At 43.4% G+C, this 21132-nt stretch overlaps 1 long non-coding RNA gene across 2 annotated transcripts in view; it reads left to right on the top strand.

The window, feature by feature from the left end:
* Positions 1–16466, top strand: part of LOC122540732 (uncharacterized) — a 104918-nt gene extending 88452 nt beyond the window's left edge. For both annotated transcript variants that reach the window (XR_006309393.2, XR_006309392.2), the window contains one exon: positions 11795–16466. This is a non-coding gene — a long non-coding RNA (uncharacterized LOC122540732). The remainder of the gene's footprint in view (positions 1–11794) is intronic.
* Positions 16467–21132: the final 4666 nt, after the last annotated feature.

The following is a 21132-nucleotide window of genomic DNA, read 5'->3' on the forward strand; positions in this document are numbered from 1 at the left end:
AGTGTGTGTACTTCAACGCGAGGAGCATCCAAAGTAAAGTGGGTGAACTGGCAGCCTGGGTTGGCACCTGGAACTTCGATGTTGTGGCCATTACGGAGACATGGATAGAGCAGGGACAGGAATGGCTGTTGCAGGTTCCGGGATTCAGATGTTTCAGTGAGAACAAAGAAGATGGTAAAAGAGGGGGAGGTGTGGCATTGTTGATCAGGGACAATATTACAGTTGTAGAAAGGATGTTTGGGGACTCGTTAACTGAGGTAGTATGGGTTGAGGTTAGAAACAGGAAAGGAAAAGTCACCATGCTGGGAGTTTTCTATAGGCCTCCGAATAGTCCCAGAGATGTAGAGGAAAGGATAGCAAAGATGATTCTCCATAGGAGTGAGAGAGGCAGGGTAGTTGTCATGGAGGACTTCAACTATCCAAATATTGACTGGGATCACTAGTGTACGAGTACTATAGATGGGTCAGTTTTTGTCCAATGTGTGCAGGAGGGTTTCCTGACACAGTATGTAGACAGGCCTACAAGGGGCGAAGCCACATTAGATCTAGTACTGGGTAACGAGCCTGGTCAGGTGTTAGATTTGGAAGTAGGTGAGCACTTTGGAGACAGTGATCACAATTCTGTTATGTTTACTTTAGTGATGGAAAGGGATAGGTGTACTCCACCGAGCAAGAGTTACAGCAGGGGGAAGGGAAATTACGATGCAATTAGGAAAGATTTAGGAAGCGTAAAATGGGGAAGGAAACTGCATTAAAATGTGGAGTCTATTCAAGGAAAAGCTCCTGTGTGCCCTAGATAAGTATGTACCTGTCAGACAGGGAGGAAGATATAGAACGTGTGAGCCGTGGTTTACTAAGGAAGTGGAATCCCTGGTCAATAAGAAGAAGACCCAGGGAGCTTGAGGGTTACAAGGAAGTCAGGAAAGACCTAAAAAGAGAGCTCAGAAGAGCCAGGAGGAGACATGAGAAGTTGTTGGCGGATAGGATCAGGGTTAATCCTAAGGCTTTCCATAGGTATGTCAGGAATAAAAGAATGACGAGAGTTAAATTAGGGCCAATCAAAGATAATAGTGGGAAGTTATGTCTGGAGTCAGAGGAGATAGGGGAAGCATTAATTAAATATTTTTCGACAGTGTTCACTATAGAAAATGAAAATGTTGGCAAGGAAGATTGCATCCCTTGCATCTAGATACTTGCATCTAGACTAGAAGAGATTGAGGTTCACAAGGAAGAGGTATTAGAAATACTGCAGAGTGTGAAAATAGACAAGTCCCCGGGCCGGATGGGATCTATCCTAGGATCCTCTGGGAAGCAAGGGAAGAGATTGCCGAGCCTTTGGCATTGATCTTCAAATCATCATTGTTTATAGGAATAGTGCCTGAGGACTGGAGGATAGCAAATGTGGTTCCCTTGTTCAAAAAGGGTAGTAGAGACAATCCTGGTAATTATAGACAGTGAGTCTCACTTCAGTTGTTGTAAAGTGTTGGAAAAGGTTATAAGAGATAGGATTTATAACCATCTAGAAAAGAGTAATCTGATCAGAGACAGTCAGCACGATTTTGTGAAGGGTAGGTCGTGCCTAACAAATCTTATTGACTTTTTTTGACAAAGTGACCAAATAGGTAGATGAGAGTAAACTGGTTGATGTGGTGTATATGGATTTCAGCAAGGCGTTCGATAAGGTTCCCACTGTGTAGGCTACTATACAAAATGCTGAGGAATGGGATTGTGGGAGACATAGCAGTTTGGATCAGTAATTGGCTTGCTGAAAGAAAACAGAGGGTTGTAGTTGATGGAACATGTTCATCTTGGTGTCCAGTTACTAGCAGCGTACCGCAAGGGTCAGTGTTGGGTCCACTGCTGTTTGTCATTTTTATAAATGACCTGGATGAGGGCTTAGAAGGGTGGGTTAGCAAATTTGCGGACGACACTAAGGTCGGTGGAGTTGTGGATAGTGACGAAGGAGTGCAGATGAGCAGAGAGATCTGTGTCCATGTACACAGATCCTTGAAAGTTGCCACCCAGATTGACAGGGTTGTTAAGAAGGCATAGTGTTTTGGCCTTTATTAATAGAGGGATTGAGTTCCGGAAGCAGGAGGTTATGCTGCAGCCGTACAAAGCTGTGGTACGGCCACGCTTGGAGTATTGTGTACAGTTCTGGTCACCGCATTATAAGAAGGATGTGGAAGCTTTGGAAAGGGTGCAGAGGAGTTTTTTTTATATAGATATTTTTATTAGAAATTTAACATTTTTATAAGTTTACAAAAATAAACAAAACTCTCAGATATAAACATTGATATACAATTAACTCAAATATACAATAGCCAAAATTTAACAAAAGACAAAAAAAAACCGAAAAAGAAGAAAAAAAACAAAACTCAACTATCTACTAATCTAACCTACAACTAACCAGAGTGTATATTTAAGTCTCTTACATGCTCGGAATGTGTTAACATCAGATGTAATAAAACCCGTATTTGTGCGGGATTCCTCCCCCGATGGGCCCCGGACCAGCCAGGTTTGTAATCTCAATTAAATAAAAGCCCTTGTTAGGATAGCCGAAATATCTGTATTTGTGTAATTCAAGAAGGGCTGCCATATTTTATAAAATAATTCGGTTTTCGGTGCACCATATTTGTAAGGAAGTCAAGGGGAATACATTCCATAATTAATCTGTGCCAATTTGAAAGTCCAGGGGGGCCCTCAGCCACCCAGTTCACCAAAATATTTTTCCTTGCACAGAAAGAAAGAATAGAAAATAGTCTCTTCCCGTACATGTCCAGGGAGGGAAAGTTCGAAAAGCCCAAAAGGAGAGATACAGGGTCCACTTTAATTTCCGTTCTTAAAATTTCTGTCCGGGTACTTGCTACTTTAGTCCAATATCTACGGATCTTATGACAGGTCCATAGGCAATGTACAAGAGTGCCCACCTCTATTTTGCATTTGGGACACATTGGAGATGCTCCTGCCTTAAATTTTGCCAGTCGAACCGGTGCTATATGGGCCCTATGAAGTATCTTCAGCTGGATAGCCTGGGTTCTGTTACAGATAGTAATTCTTCTAGCATTTTCCCAATTCCACGTTTCTATAGAGATTTCTAGTCCCAAATCCTGGTCCCATGTTTTAAGCAGATTATCCATATCTCCCGATACTTCATCATGTAGTAAATGATAAATAGTACTGATGGAAGATACCCCCACTGGTCGGAGGACCATACATTCTCTATCTGATTTATAAAGACTATCTAATAACGTAGTCTTCTTCTGTATATAATCTCGAATTTGGAAGTATCGAAAGAGATCTCCATTAGGAATCCGAATTTCTGACGCAGCTGTTCAAAAGACATCAGGACCCCATCTTTAAACAGATCCCCTAAACATGAGATACCCCTGGATCTCCAGAGTTTAAAAGTGGCATCTGTAAACCCCGGTTGGAATCCCCATGCTCCCACTATTGGTGCATAGGAGGATGTTTTATGTGAGTTGCCCTCATTTTGCCGCATTATATTCCAAGCCTTAATTGTATTTAGTATTATAGGGTTTTTACAATGATCTGTAATGATTTTCCTCTTGTCTGAGAATAAAAGGTTAATAAGTGGGTATTTTACTTGAGAGGCCTCGATGTCCAACCAGATTGATTGTGGATCAGACAAGACCCAATCAGCTATGTAACTTAATAGGGAACTTAACTGATATTTCCTAAAGTCTGGGAAGTCCAATCCTCCCCTTGTCTGTGGAAGCTGTAGCTTCTTCTGCTTAATGAGGGGCCGCCTATGATTCCAAATAAAGGAACCCAGCCAGCCATATAGTTTACATAAAGCCGTCCTCGGCAGCATCACCGGAAGCATTCTCATAGGATATAGGAGACGGGGCAGGACATTCATTTTGATTAGTGCTATTCTACCCAACCAGGAAATTGGAAGGTCTCCCCATCGCTGGAGGTCCTGCCTTATCCTTTTCAGTAAATGCACAAAATTAGCCTTATACAACTGACCAAATACTGGAGTAATAAAAATGCCTAAATATAAGAAGCCCTCCACGGACCAACGAAAGGGAAAAAGGGATCCGTCCGCTAAGTGGGGTATCATAGCAAGGCCACCCATTGGCATAGCGTCCGATTTTGAAAAATTAATTTTATAGCCTGAGAATGCGCTAAATGTATTAATAACTTGGATTAGGTGAGGTACGGACATCAAAGGGTTACTGAGGAATAGAAGAACATCATCTGCATAAAGGGCAATTTTATGTTTACCTGTACCAATCCTCGGGGCCGTTATATTAGGATCAGCTTGTATAGCTTCTGCTAGTGGTTCAATTATTAGCGTAAATAACAATGGCGAGAGAGGACATCCCTGACAGCAGCCCCTACCCACACTGAAGCTATCCGAACCTAATCCATTGGTAACCACAACTGCTTTGGGATCACTATACAATGTTGAGACCCATTTGGTAAACACCTGTCCAACGCCAAACCTTTCCAATGTGTAAAACAAATATGACCATTCGACCCTATCAAATGCCTTTTCCGCGTCTAATGAAACTACTACTCCTGGTATCTTTCCCTGATGGCAGGCTTGAATCATATTCAAAACCCTTCTAATATTATTGGATGATCTACGGCCCTTAATAAACCCCATCTGATCCTCCTTTATAATATGTGGCAGTACCCTTTCTAGTCTCAGTACTAACGTTTTAGAAAGGATTTTAAAATCTACAGTTAGCAAGGATATTGGTCTATATGATGTACAGTCTTCTGGGTCGCTGAATAGGAGATGATCAAACCTCGCGTGTAAGCTTTGATGGTCTCCCACATCATTGATGGGTTGCTAGCTGTACCTGAATTAATTTCTAAAAAAGTTTTAAATTCTTGAGAGAAGTACTTTACAAATTTACTATCTTTCATTAGGAAGGTAGTACGCCAATGCCGAGGGGATGTCCCATTGTTCCTCGCCTTAGTTTCCATATATACAGCAGCGTGGTCGGAAATTGCTTTACTACCTATTTTACAGGATGATATGGAATTTTTAAAAATCGAGGGGGCAAAAAACATATCAATTCTGCTATGACATTTATGTGGATTAGAGTAGAAAGAAAAATCTCTGCCCTGTGGATGAAGACATCTCCATACATCTACTAATCCTAATTCTTTGTTCAGATCCATCAATTGTCTAGATCTGGGAGATACTCCTGCAGTACTCTTGGGAATCCTATCTATTTCCGGATCCATAATACAATTAAAGTCTCCCCCGATAATTATATGACGGGCACCAAAAGCCATCAATTTTGAAAAGGCTTCTGTTATAAATTTAAAGGGGTGTGCCGGGGGGCAGTACAAATTTAAAATCTCATATTCCTCTTTAATCAAGATATATCGTCCAGATTCATCTTTTATCTGCTTTAGGATTTTGAAAGGGAAATTTTTTCGAACAAGAATTACAACTCCCGTGCTTTTTGAGCTAAAAGAAGAAAAAAAGGCCTAATCAAATCCACCCTGTCATAATTTCAAATGTTCTTTATCCGACAGGTGTGTCTCCTGTAGGAGAGCTATATCAACTCTTTCCTTCTTAAGATTTGATAATATTTTCTTCCTTTTGACTGGCGAATTACTCCCCTTGACATTCCAGGTGCACCACTTAACTGACTGATCAACCATAATCATCTGGGCCAATCCGAGACCCCTTGGGAGGGGGATCCCTATCCAGAACATCCCGAGCATAGAGCATATAAAATTTACAAAAATAAAGTCTCTCTAATACACCCACAACAATACAATAAAAAACTATTTCTAAATAAAAAAAATATAAAACGTATCTAAGTGGAGATTTTCCCTCTTGTTCCCAGGGGGTGTCACTTCATCTCCAAAAGTCCATCATATCCTCTCCCATCCAATGCCCCACCCTTGACCCAGGCGCTCCTCAATAAAATGAGGAGAATTCAAATATAATACAAAGCTAGAGTTAACAGTGAGCACCCTACCCCCACCCACACCAACACCTGGATATATTTGGTAATGTTAATACCATATATAAACATATAACTATAAAATTACCACCTCAACAAATAATAATTAAATATAATAAAACAACCCCAAGGGGGGGGAGAAAATCAAATCCCTCTCCCCACCCCCCATGATAATATTAAACAGTAAGGTAGGAGAAAAAAAAAAGGGAGGGGATATAAACCAAAGTGGGGGGAAAGGCAAACCAACATCCATTATGTCTTACAGTTTTTCTAAGAGAGTCCAAGAATTCCTTAGCCTTTTCTGGCGATCCGAAGTTATACACGGATCCTTCATGGTTAAAGCATAGCGTCGCTGGGTAGCGTAAGGAGTACTGAATATTTAAGTCCCTTAAACACTTCTTCACCTTGTCGAATGCCTTCCTCTTTCGGAACAGAGCTGGGGAAAAGTCCTGGAATAACATCATCTTGGATCCTTTATAGATCATAGCTTGGGGGTCTTTTCCGAGATTTCTAGAGGCTTCTAGAAGTATCTGCCTGTCCTTATAGCTCTGCAGCCGGAACAGGACCGGGCGTGGGTGCTGGTTCGAGCCGGGCCCGCGTATTGCAACCCGGTAGGCCCATTCGACCCTTATCTGGCCTGATCCAGCCTCCAGATTTAAAAGCTGTGGCAGCCACTGCTCCAGGAATGCTGGAGCAGTGACTGCCAATGTGATTCTCTAAGGTCCGTCAATGTGATTCTCTAAGGTCCGGACTCGCTGTTCGAGAGTCCAGACCTGATCCACGGCCGATTGTGCTGCAGTTTCGGAGGTCACGGCCTTTAACTCCGCCCCTCCGACTCGGCGCTCAATTTCCTGCAGCGCGGCCGAGAGTGAGTCCCATCGATTTCGGGACTCCTCAATGAAAGCGTCGATCTTCGCGTCCAGCTTGGAGATCATCTCCACAATGCTTGTCACTGTAGGTAAGTCCCCCAGGGCAGCTGTGGACGCCTCTGCTGCAGCTGGAGAGGGTGGGGGAGGGGGTCCTGCTTGTTGAGAGCTGCGGGCTCCCTTCCCTTTAGTCATTTTAATTAAAGATTCAATTGTGGGCGTGGGTGACCCACTTTACCCAAGTCTTGGGAGGAGCACTGTAGACTCAGACTTGCTGGGTTGCCGCCATCTTGGATCCCCCCGCAGAGGAGATTTACTAGGATGTTGCCTGGGATGGAAGGAATGTCTTACGAGGAAAGGCTGAGGGTCTTGAGGCTTTTCTTGTTAGAGAGAAGAAGGTTGAGAGGTGACTTAATAGAGACATACAAGATAATCAGAGGGTTAGATAGGGTGGACAGGGAGAGCCTTTTTCCAAGTATGGGTACGGCAAACACGAGGGGACACAACTTTAAAGTGAGGGGAGATAGGTATAAGACAGATGTCAGAGGTAGTTTCTTTACTCAGAGTAGTAAGGGTATGGAATGCTTTGCCTGCAAAAGTAGTAGATTCACCAAGTTTAAATGCATTTAAGTCGTCATTGGACAGGCATATGGACGTACATGGAATAGTGTAGGTGGGATGGGCTTCAGATTATTATGACAGGGTGCAACATCGAGGGCCGAAGGGCCTGTACTGCCCTGTAATGTTCTATGTTCTATGGAGAAAAAAGATCAAAACGATGGCACTTTTAAAAGGAGGGAGACTGACAAAAGGCAGCAACCATGTGGTCAGTGAGGGAGAGAGAGAAAGAAACCTACATTGCTAACAGACACAGCCGTGAATCTGCACAGTTACTACCTTTGCTGTTTGAGTTAGTGTGTCTCTGGACGTAGAAGTGCATCTAGGAAAAGTGAACAAACAGTGAAATCCACAGCTGACCTTGGAGGAACCTGTGTTGGAGAGCTCAAAGTACAGGAACAGATAAGTGCATAATTTTTTAAAAGTGTAACCTTGCTATAAGTCTGCAGTAGTGAGTAGAGTGGGTTCTTTTTTGATTATATATTTAATTGAGATCTGCCTCTTGATTAAATTTTAAAAACATAAGCCATAAGTACCAAGTTAGCCTGGAGTATTTTTGTTTTAGAGCAAAAACACAGTGCTATTTTTCTGGGTCTAAAGATTGAGAATGAACATGGATGGCCTTTAGTAGAGTGATATGCTCATCCTATTGGAAGTGGGAGTTTAGGGAGTGTTTCCATGTTACTGATGATTATGTCTGCAGGAAGTGACTTTGATTGCGAATCCTATGGATTGCATGGATCAGTTGAAGCAGCAGTTAGAGGCAACGAGGAATTTACAAGAGCTAGGGGATGTGACGGGTGGCAGTTATAAGAAGAGAGAATAGCCACAGATACAGTCGGGTAGATGACTTAACTCCAGGACTGGTAGGAGGGATAGGCAAGTAATGCAGGAGTCTTCTGTGGCTATCCCCATTTCAAACAAGTATGCTGTTTTGAAAATTGTAGGGGGTGATGGACTCTCAGGGGAAAGTAACATGAACAGCCAAATTTCTGATATTGAGACTGGCTCTAATGTAATGAGGGGTTCATTGGGTTCCAAATGATTGATTGTGATAGGGGACTCTCTAGTCAGAGGCACAATCAAACAGGTGTCCCTCTTTGTCTGGATACTAGTGATAGCTGGTCATGTCTTATGGTGGCTAGTTGATGTCTGTGTATCCTGGTGGCTAGTTTCCTGTCAGTCTGTCCAGTGTAGTGTTTGTTACAGTCCTTGCAGGGTGTTTTGTATGTGACTTTCATTCTGTGGGTTTGTTGCTACCAGATCCTCTAAATTAATCGGGAGCTGTTTCAGTGCGGTGATAGATTTGTGGGTTACCATGATGCCTAGGGGCGAGAGTAGTCTGGTTGTCATCTCCGAGTTGTCTTCAATGTATGGCGTGGTGGCTAGAGTCTCAGGATGTGGTGTGCCTTCTTGTTTAGGTCTGTTGTGTAGGAATTGGCGGACTGTGCTTATTGGGTTACCCGTTGTTCCTGAATACGTTGTAAAGGTGTTTTTCCTCAGCTTCTCGTAGTTCCTGAGTGCTGCAGTATGTTGTGGTTCATTTAAATAATGTCCTGATGCAGCTCCGTTTGTGAGTGTTGGATGATTGCTCCTGTAGTTGAGTATCTGATTAGTCTGTGTGTGGTTTTCCTACGGACGCTGGTCTGCAGCTCTCCATTGGCTTTTTATTCTGCTGTGACATGTAGGAAGGGGAATCTGTTGTTGTTCTCTTCCTCTGGTGAACTTTATACCAGTAAGGATGTTGTTTATGTATTTGTGAATTTCTTCTAATTTGTTGTGTTTCATGATGACAAAGGCGTCATCCACATAGCTGACACAAAGCTTGGGCTGGATCATGGGAAGGTCTGTTTGTTTTAGTAAGGTTTATGACAATATTCCTCATGGTAGGCTAATCCAGAAGATTAAGATGCATGGAATCCATGGTGACTTGGCCGTGTAGATTCAGAATTGGCTTGCCCATAGAAGACAGAGGTTAATGGTGGAAGCGTGTTTTTCAGGCTGAGGTCCGTAACTAGTGGTATTCCGCAGGGGTCTGTACTGGGACCTCTGCTGGTTGAAATATATATAAATGACTTCTATGAAGATATAGATGGATGAGTTGGTAAGTTTGCATACGATACAAAGATCGGTAGAGTTGTAAATAGTGTAGACGGCTGTCAAAGGATATAGCGGGATATAGATCCGATGGGCAGAGAAAAGCAGATGGGTTGCACTTTGGGAGATCAAATGTAAAGTGAAAGTATACAGTTAATGATTGGACTCTGAACAGCACTGATGTACAGAAGGATCTTGGGATTCAAATCCATAGCTCCCTGAAATTGACCACACAGGTAGATAGGGTGGATAAAGAAGGCGTATAGCATGCTTGCCTTTATTGGTCAGGGAACTGAGTACAAGAATCAGGTTGATTTGGGCTGGGCAGGGCTGGCATAGTAGGACAGGGGGAGGGCAGGGGCAGGGCAGTGTGGGGTAGGGCAGGGCCAATCTGAGCAGGGGAAGGCAGGGCAGGGGCGAGCTGAGCTGGACTGGGCATGCCTGGGCTGGGCTGGGCTGAGCTGAGCTGGCCAGGGCTGAGCTGGGCTGGGCAGGGCTGGACTATTATTTTCAGATTCAAATCCCACCAGCTGCTGTATTCTGATTCAAACCCATGGGTCTCCAGAGCATTAATTTAGGCCTCTGGATTGACTGGTCCAGTGACTTAACCAACACACTACCACTTCTGTTGATAAATTAATGCATGTACAAAAAAAAATATTGATTTGTAAATAATCTGGTGTAAAAAGAAACATTTTGGCGTCAGTGTATATTATTATGGTTGTAAATAATAGTGAATGGTAGCAGACAGGCCACAAGACACTTTTTTTAGTACATCAGGATGCAGAGCAGTCATCATTCGTGCTGCCAAAAATCTCAGGTGGCATGCGACGATAATCACTTCACTCCTCTAAATTGTGACATCTGCATCAAAGTGCGGAAAGGTGCTGGTAGCCTGTTTGTCTATACATTGCAATAATAATTTGACTTCAAAATCAACGCATTCACATATTTTTAGAGTTTTATTTTAAATACTTCAAACTTGTAAATTTTTTAAAAAATCTTGATACTTGTCTGTATCAGTCTTGTTTCTGGATTAGTGGTGCTGGAAGAGCACAGCAGTTCAGGCAGCATCCGAGGAACAGTAAAATCATCAGGAAGGGCTTTTGCCGAAAACGTCGATTTTACTGCTCCTCGGATGCTGCCTGAACTGCTGGGCTCTTCCAGCACCACTAATCCAGAACCTGGTTTCCAGCATCTGCAGTCATTGTTTTTACCCTGTATCAGTCTTGTGTTTGAATTACATAGCCAACTATTGTACTTACGAGCAAGCCAAATTGACATAATGGGCAAATTTGATTAGATGTACAATCATACATTTGTAAAAGTGTACTTTCAGACAAACAGAAGTGCTTTTTTTTCTAAATGTTTCACGATTGAGTGAAGTTGTCTGTGTACAATACAACAGGCTTTTTTTACAGTAATATTATTTTGCCATTCAAGCTTCTTTTTAAAAAAAAAGCAATACAAATCAATTTCTGGAAGAATCACTGATCATGTGAACCAATCATACTGTAGTCCATCCAGCATTGTTAAAAACTCAATTTTATCATTTCTGCAAATTATTGCTAAAAATGTACATCCATTTGTCAACACTGTTGGTGATTCAAATAAATGAATTAATGTCAACTTTTATTTGTCTTTTTTTTCAAAAACAATATTTTCCAGCACTCCCTTTTTTGTTTGAAAAGCCTCCTCGTCTTCCACAACGACCTGCCTCAGAAGTGAACTTGAAACATGCTTTCTTGGACTATAGCCGTGGGAATTTGTTCACATTTACCAGAGAGGATGGGCAGAATCTCAGTTCAACATTTCTACTCATGACTTCTTTCTAAATCTCCAGAATGTATGCATGCAAAGTCAGAGGGAAGGATAAAACTCAGCTCTTGTTGGATGCTAATTTTATACAATACACATTTTGTAAAGATGACCTCTTCACATCTGCAGCTGTAGAATTGTAGCTACATTCCTGTTTTGACCATTCCTCTGTGTCCCATGTTCAGTCATTCTCCTATTTTCTAATTGTTGTCCACCCCATCTTTGAAAAGCTGTTGCCATGAATTAAGAAAATAATGTCAAAGTAGACCAGCATTTTCATAGAAACATCTTCAGGGTGGTGCTGGAGTACGGTGATGTTTCTCGAGCTGTCTACAGCAAATTTTATTCTTAATATCTTATAATCATTCATCTCTTCTAAACTTCAATTCTAAGTCTATCGGAATTACTAAAATGTTCTCTTAAATCTACTTTCAGTTTTAAAGATGCCACGACCAACAAGGCTCAACTACCAACGCTGGAACTGTAACCCTAATGGAATTAAGGGGCCTGCAAGCCCAACATCTCTGTGGAATCCCAGCAACCGAGGCCCAACCAGGAAACAAGATCTGACCGCACAGTGACCTAACATCGAGAAGGACTGACTAGACCGACTGTAAGACCCACTCCTGCTAGAGTGCTCATGAGCGAGACTGGTGCCCAGGACATCATTGGACGCACCTGCTGACCTTGCCAACACTGGAACTGCATGCCTGACCTCCCTGACTTCATGGAAACCAAGGAACCAAGTCACAATCAGCACAGGAACAAGATCTGACCCCAGGTGACCTGACATCAAGGAGGCCTGACCAGACCGACTGCAAAACCCCTCCCCCAAGCGCTTGCGAACCTTCTGGCCTCTTGCAGGTCTGACCTTACCAATGTCATTGAAACCTAGAGCCAAAGCCCAACCAGTGCGCGAATACCATATGATACCATGGCGACGCAACATCAAAAAAGCCCAATTGAACCTGCCACAAGACTCCTGGGACCTTCAAGGCTGTGACTGGTGCCCAAGACCCCATCAGGAACACACTTACCACATGGATCAGCAGACTTCCCTTGCCAAAGCCTGGGATTGTCTAGAAGCAACCATCTACCCAGGAAATGTGGGAGACATGTTGGGTGAGACTGAAACTTCGGGATTTCAATCACTCCCACCCAGCACATTCCTGGCAAATGTTCAAACTACTGAAAACAAAATGAATGAACTTAAAGCTAGACTCCTCTTCCAAAAGGAATTGTGAGACTGCTGTGTGTTCTGTTCTAATGGGCATTTCACCACCACTTACCTGCACTCTCCCCATAGCCCTTAATTCCTTGCAAGATTAAGAATTTATCAATCTCTGCCTTGAAGACATTTCACGTCCCAGTCTCCACTGCGCTCTGTGGCAATGAATTCCACAGGCCCACCGCTCTCTGGCTGAAGAAATGTCTCCTCATTTCCGTTCCAAATTGACCCCCTCTGTGCCCACGGGTCCTAGTATCCCCACCTGATGGAAACAAATTCCCAGCGTCCACCATTTCTAAGCCATGCATTATCTTGTAAGTTCCTATTAGATCTCCCCTCAACCTTCGAAACTCTAATTAATACAATCCCAGGATCCTCAGCTGTTCATCGTATGTTAGGCCTACCATTCCAAGGATCATTCACGTGAATCTCCGCTGGACACGCTCCAGTGCCAGTATGTCCTTCCTGAGGTGTGGGGAACAGAACTGGACACAGTATTCTAAATGGGGCCTAACTAGAGCTTTATAAAGTCTCAGTAGCACATCACTGCTTTTACATTCCAACCCTCTTGAGATAAATGACAATATTGCATATGCTTTCTTAACCACGGACTCAACCTGCAAGTTAACCTTTAGAGAATCCTGGACTAGCACTCCCAGATCCCTTTGTACTTTAGCTTTATGAATTTTCTCACCGTTTAGAAAATAGTCTATGCCTGTATTCTTTCTTTTTCCAAAGTGCAAGACCTCACATTTGCTCACATTGAATTTCATCAGCCATTTCTTGGACCACTCTTCTAAACTGTCTAAATCTTTCTGCAGCCTCTCCACCTCCTCAGTACTACCTGCCTGTCCGCCTATCTTTGTATCATCAGCGAACTTTACCAGAATGCCTCCAGTCCCTCCTTCCAGATCATTAATTCCTAAAGTGAAAAGCTGCGGCCCCACACTGAACCCTGCGGGCCACCACTTGTCACTAGCTGCCATTCCAAAAAAGAACCTTTTATCCCAAATCTCTGCCTTCTGTCAGACAGCCAATCCTCAATCCATGCCAGTAGTTCACCTCGAACACCATAGGCCCTCACCTTACTTAGCAGACTCCCATGAGGCACCTTATCAAAGGCCTTTTGGGAATCTAGATGGATAACATCCACTGGGTTTCCCTGGTCTAACCTACTTATTATCTCTTCAAAGAATTCTTAACACGTGAGGCATGACCTCCCCTTACTAAATCCATGCTGACTTGTACTAATCTGACCCCAGCACTTCCAAGAATTTAGTAATCTCTTTCTTAATGATGGATTCTAGAATTTTACCTACGACCGAGGTTAGGCTAATCGGCCTATAATTTTCCATCTTTTGTCTTGTCTTCCTAAGAGTAAACCTGATGAAAGCAACTGGCCCAGACAGAGACCCTGGCCGTGCCCTCAGATCCTATGCAAAGGTATCCACTGAAATCAAACTCTCCTTGCTACAATCCAAAGTCCACACCAGTTTCAAAAAAACCATCATCCTCCCAGTACCAGCGAAAACACATGCAAAATGCCTCAACAACTACTGCTGAGTGGCTCTGATCTCCATGATCATGAAGTGCTTCAGGACGCTGGTCATGACCTGCATAATCTTTCACCTCCCAGCCTCCTTGATACCCTGCAATTTGCCTTCCATCAGAATAGGACCACAGTGGACACCAATCATAAGACCATAAGACATTGAAGCAGAAGTTAGCACTATGGCCTGACCTCACCAGGAAATCCAGATATGACCTCCATAAGGCTATTGAAACACCAAGAGGTGATCCCAGACTAAATTAGAGATCCAAACTGACCAACACTGACACCTGCCATTTGTCACAAGGCCTACACGACATAACTGGCTACAAGGCGAAGCAAAACAGAATAGTGGACAAAAATACATCCTTCCCTGATGCACTCCGTATATTTTACACTTGTTTTGAACAGGACAATAAAACTGTGTCACCTGCCTTGACAGTCTCAGATGCTGTTCCCTTAGTCACTGCTGCAGACGTCAGTGAAACCACAGAAAGCAATTGGATTGGATGGCATCCCTAGCCATGTATTCCGATCCTGTGTGTGCTAGTGTGCTGGAGTATTCGTATTTAATCTCCTTTCTACAATCTGAAATCCCAAATTGCATCAACAAGACCACCACCATCCTAGTGCCAAAGAAAACGCATGCAATGCGCCTCAATGACCACAGCCTGGTAGCTCTGATCTCCTTAATTATGAAATACTTCGATAGGTTAGTTGAGGCTCACATCAGCTCCACCTTCCCAGCCTGCCTTGATCCTTTATAATTCACCTAGCGTCGCAACAGGTCCAGGGCAGACAGCATCTTCCTGATCCTATGCACCTGGGAACATCTGGATAACAAGGATACCTGTGTTAGGCTCCTATTCATTGATACAGCTCTTCCTTCAACACCACAATTCCAACCAAACTAATCTCCAAATGCAGAGGCCTAGTTCGCACTTCCACCCTCTGCAACTGGATCCTTGATATCCTGACCCACAGACCGCAATCAGTGAGAACAGGCAACAACACCACCTCCATGATAATCCTCCACACTGGCACCCCGCAAGGCCGTGTACTCAACCCTTTGCTATACTCCCTGTACACTCATGACTCATCATAACTCCATATATAAGTTCGCTGATGATATCACCATTTGAAGGTTGGATTTGAAACAATGGTGGAATAGAATACAGGAAAGAGAGTGCTTTAATGGCTTGATGTAAAGATAACAATCTCTCCATCAACATCAGCAAAAGGGAGGAGCTGGTCATTGACTTCAGGAAGCAAGATGAAGGGAGAGCTCCTGTCTGTATCAATGGTGCTGAGGTGGAGATGGTCGAGAGCATCAAGTTCCGAGGACTGATGATCATCAACAATCTGTCCTGGACAACCCATGTTGATGCTACAGTCAAGAAAGCGCGACAGTGCCTCTACTTCCTCAGGAGGCTAAGGAAATTTAGCATGTCCATAAAGACTCTTAGTAATGTTTATAAATGTGCCATAGAAAGCATTCAGAAACTGATGAAGTTTCTGAAGTTGTGAACACAGCCCACAGCCCATTATCATGAAGTTGTGAACACAGCCCAGTCCATCATGCAAGCCAACTTTCCATCCATTGACTCCAACTATAATCCTCATTGCCTTGGGAAGGCAGCCAACATCATCAAAAATCCTTCCCACCCCAGTTATAATCTCTTCCAAACTCTTCAATCAGGCACAAGACACAACAGCTTAAACACATACCAGCAGATTCCAGAACAGTTTATTCCTTGCTGTAATTAGACTTCTGCATGGACCTCTCCAGTTTGAAATTTAAATGTTGATCTCTTTGTGTATCTTTGCTGCAGCCATAACACAGTACTCTTCACTCTGCTCTATTTCCTTATTGCACTTTGTATGGTATGATCTGCCTGTACAGCACACAAAACAAAACTATTCACTGTACCTAAGTACATGTGACAAGAATAAATGAAATCAGATCAATTCTTATAGATGCATCACAGCTTGATTTGGCAACTGCTCTGCAACAGACAGTAAGCAACTACAGAGAATCATAAACACAGCTAAATCCATCATGCAAACCAGCCTTCTATCCATTGAGCTGAAAATGTGTGGCTGGAAAAGCGCAGCAGGTCAGGCAGCATCCAAGGAACAAGAGAATCGACGTTTCGGGCATAAGCCCTTCTTCAGGAATGGATGCAGAAGAGATGACCTGGGGTGTGCAGTGAGAGAGGGACTCACTGAAATCCTTGTAGAGGGAGGAAGAGAGCTTCTTCAAGGATGATTCGCAGTAGGTTAAAATCTTCGAGGAGAAAGTGAGGACTGCAGATGCTGGAGATCAGAGCTGAAAATGTGTTGCTGGAAAAGCGCAGCAGGTCAGGCAGCATCCAAGGAACAGGAGAATCGACGTTTCGGGCATAAGCCATTCCTGAAGAAAGGCTTATGCCCGAAACGTCGATTCTCCTGTTCCTTGGATGCTGCCTGACCTGCTGCGCTTTTCCAGCAACACATTTTCAGCTCTGATCTCCAGCATCTGCAGTCCTCACTTTCTATCCATTGACTCCAGCTGTACTTCCTGCTGCCTTGGGAAACCAACCAGCATAATTAAAGACCCCTTCCACCTCAGTTATACTCTTATCCACCTCTTCCATCGGGAAGAAGATATAAAAGTTTTAATATACATCCGAATAGATTCAAGAACAGTTTCTCCCCCACTGTTATCAGACTTTTGAATGGATCTCTCAAATATGAATTCTGATCTCTCCTCTCTCTCTCTCTCTCTCTCTCTGCATTAGTATCACCGTATTCTGCACTTTGTTCTGCTACCCTGATGCAGTTTGTCTGGTGCGGTCTGCCTGTATAGTCCACTGAAAAGTGGTGTTTTGTGTATCTCAGTACATGTGACAACAATAAGTCAATCAAAATAGGAGCATGAGATGGCTGCTTTGCCCTTTGGGCATGCTCCACTATTCAATTAGATCATGGCTGATCATCTACTCCGTACTCTGTTTCCACTTTTTCCCCATACCTTTTGATCACTTTAGCCCTAAGAACAAGATCAAACTTCTTCTTGAAAACATTCAATGTTTGAGAGAGGCTGAACAGGCTGGGGACTGTTTTCCCTGGAGCGTCGGAGGCTGAGGGGTGACCTTATAGAGGTTTACAAAATTATGAGAGGCGTGGATAGGGTAAATAGGCAAAGTCTTTTCCCTGGGGTCAGGGAGTCCAGAACACGGTGGGCGGCACGGTGGTACAGTGGGTGGGCGGCACGGTGGTACAGTGGGTGGGCGGCACGGTGGTACAGTGGTTAGCACTGCTGCCTCACAGCGTCAGAGACCCGGGTTCAATTCCCGCCTCAGGCGACTGACTGTGTGGAGTTTGCACGTTCTCCCCGTGTCTGCGTGGGTTTCCTCCGGGTGCTCCGGTTTCCTCCCACAGTCCAAAGATGTGCAGGTCAGGTGAATTGGCCATGCTAAATTGCCCGTAGTGTTAGGTAAGGGGTAAATGTAGGGGTATGGGTGGGTTACGCTTCGGCGGGTCGGTGTGGACTTGTTGGGCCGAAGGGCCTGTTTCCACACTGTAAGTAATCTAATCTAAAAACATGAGGGCATAGGTTTAGGGTGAGAGGGGAAAGATATAAAAGAGACCTAAGGGGCAACTTTTTCACGCAGAGGGTGGTGCGTGTATGGAATGAGCTGCCAGAGGAAGTGGTGGAGGCTGGTACAATTGCAATATTTAAGAGGCATTTGGATGGGTATATGAATAGGAAGAGTTTGGAGGGATATGGGCCGGGTGCTGGCAGGTGGGACTAGATTGGGTTGGGATATCTGGTTGGCATGGACAGGTTGGACCGAAGGGTCTATTTCCATGCTGTACTTCTCTATGACTCTAACTGCTTTCTGAGGCAGAGAATTCCACAGACTAACCAGTCTCTGGGTGAAGAAATTTCTCCTTATCTGAGTGCTAAATGGCCTACCCCATATTCTGAGACTGTGACCCCCTGGTTCTGGACCTCCCAAACATCAGACACATCCTTCATGCAGTTATCCTTTGTAGGCCTTTTTAGAATTTCATAAGTTTCTATGAATCCGCCACCTCCACCACCAACACCATTCCTGCCCTGCCCCCACCCCCTGGTCATTCTTCTAATTTCTGGTGAGTATAGGCCTTCGTTAGTTTCCTGATGAAGGGCTCCAGGCTGAAACATCGATTTTCCTGCTCCTCAGATGCTGCCTGACCTGCTGTGCTTTTCTAGCATCACTCTAATCTTGACATAGTCCTAGCCAAATCAGCCTCTCAGAAACTAATAGCTGTTGCTCAATAATGACATGTTCACACTTTGACAACCTCAAGCTTAAGTATAATAGGAAGAAATTGAAATTTCAACAAATACTTTTTCATTCATTTCTGGGATGTATGTTTTACTGGTACAGCTGATATAATATTTTTAGCCATCATTAGTTGGCCTGAGAAGGTGGTGAATCATGATGCCAGTTTGATAGAGCTAAATGGCTTGCTAGCCCAGGTCAAGGGATATCAGGTGACAACACCACCAGTCCTCACCCTAACCCTATCACATGGACTGGAACCAAAGAAAGACCTGACTCAATAACAAAACCAGGTTTCTGTCCTTAACTGGTTTATTGATTCACCTTTGAGGCTTTAAAACAATTTTATTTAAATTCTCAAAATACCCTGGTGGAATTTGCTTTCAATTGTTAATTTCCTCATTTGTATCTTATATAATTTCCTTGTTAAGTCTTTACATGGCATGGATCTCTCAGATTTTATTAATGATGGCAACAAAATCTGAGAGTTAAGACAGTGAATGCTGTGATGGCACAGTTTAGATGATTTCTATGGAAAGGGTTAGTGTGAATATTTTCAGATGGTTTCCCTTATCTATGTTTACTGTTTGTGCCCTTGCAATCAGTACTTGCCTGAATTATTTTAAATGGTAAAATAAATGTATTTTGAGCGCGTACTGGGCATGCAATTTCTTTTTGTTTCTGTTCACTATGTGTGTGTTTTTTGGATCATTCATGTTTTTAAGTAAGAATGAAGCGTTCCATTGTGTTCACCTCCCAGCGTGTGAATGATGTGAAGTTTATTTTTAGAACATAGAAGAATACAGCGCAGTACAGGCCCTTCGGCCCTCGATGTTGCGCCGATCCAAGCCCACCTAACCTACACTAGCCCATTATCCTCCATATGCCTATCCAATGCCTGCTTAAATGCCCATAATGAGGGACAGTCCACCACTGCTACTGGCAGGGCATTCCATGAACTCACGACTCACTGAGTAAAGAACCTACCCCTAACATCTGTCTTATACCTACCCCCCCCCCTTAATTTAAAGCTATGCCCCTCTGTTTTCCTCTGTTATTAATGTATTCCACAGCTTATTCTTTTTGTTAGATTAAATTTCCTACAGTGTGGGAACAGGCCTTTCGGCGCAACAAGTCCACACCGACCCTCCGAAGAGTAACCCACCCACACCCACTTCCCTCTGACTAATGCACCTAACACTATGGACAATTTACCATGGCCAATTCACCTGACCTGCACATCTTTGGATTGTGGGAGGAAACCGGAACACCCAGAGGAAACCCACGCAGATACTGGGAGAATGTGCAAACTCTACACAGACAGTCGCCCAAGGCTAGGTACTGTGAGCTGCAGTGCTAACCACTGAGCCACAGTGCTGCCTTCCAATAGTTGTGTTTTAAATTATATTGTTTATATACTGTCATTCAAAAAAAATCTCAGAGGAGCTGTATGCAGTAACCTCTCCTTGGGCAAATTGGACACAAGCCTTTTGTGGCCAGCTGGGACAGTTTCAAGGCTTTTCACCTTTGGAACAGCAGTGGGCCAAAGAGTTAGTCTGAAGGAGAGTAGACAGTTTAACCTAACCCACCGACCAAGAGGCTGACTCAGTCTGATTGGCTGCCTGTTTTACAGTCTTGAATATACTTACCAACCCTGCCCCTACAAATTTCTGCAATGAAGAATTCCACAGACTGACTACCATCTGAGAGAAGAATATCCTCTACATCTCTGTTTTAAATGGTTGACCTCATACTCTGAGATTATGCCCAAGTCCTACATTATCCTCGAGGGAAAACAAGCTCTTCTCCTGTCCCACCATACTCAAAATCAATCTAGTGCAATTTCTCTGGACTGTCTGCAATACCAATGTATCTTCCTATTTGACTGTGCTAATCTAGAACTCAGTATTCACACTGCTGCCTCACAGCGCCAAGGACCTGTGTTCAATTCCAGCCTCGGGCAACTGTTTGTGTGGAGTTTGCACATTCTCCCAGTGTCTACGTGGGTTTTCTCAGGGTGCTCTGGTTTCCTCATACAATCCAAAGATGTGCTAAATTGACCATAGTATTCAGGGAAGTGTAGGTTAAGTGCATTAGTTGTGGGGTAAATATATAGTAAGAGGGTAGGGGAATGGGTCTGGGTGGGTGACTGTTCAGAGGGTTGGTGTGGACTTTTGTTGGGCCGAAGGGCTTGTTTCCACACTGTAGGGATTCTATGATTCTAACTGTAGAAAATCCCACACTGACAATTATTGATAGTATGAGTAGTTTATTAAGATTGTTTTCTAACAGTTATTTCTGTTTCCAAATATAAATGTCACATTTCTTCTAAAGATACCATCTTGGAAAATGTTTCAGCAATCAAATATAAAGCAATAAAATGTGATTGGTTCAAATATTTTTTCGATTAATTCACTGTTGACACTTAGTGAAGAATTCTTTTTGATCATTTGGATATTGATAATAGTGAAAGTCCAGAGTCTCACATCAACACAAACCCTGAATTTGGTAGTAGGCAAGTTGTTGGAAGGAATCCTGGGGGACAGGATGTACATGTATTTGGAAAGGCAAGGACTGATTAAGGATAGTCAACCTGGCTTTGTGCATGGGTAATTGTATCTCACTAACTTAATTGAGTTTTTTGAAGAAGTAACGAAAAGGTTGATGAGGTCTTAGCCATGTA

Source organism: Chiloscyllium plagiosum, unplaced genomic scaffold (assembly GCF_037043375.1).
Source record: "Chiloscyllium plagiosum isolate Xiang-an unplaced genomic scaffold, Cpla_swu_hap1 HiC_scaffold_29, whole genome shotgun sequence".
Lineage (NCBI taxonomy): Eukaryota > Metazoa > Chordata > Chondrichthyes > Orectolobiformes > Hemiscylliidae > Chiloscyllium > Chiloscyllium plagiosum.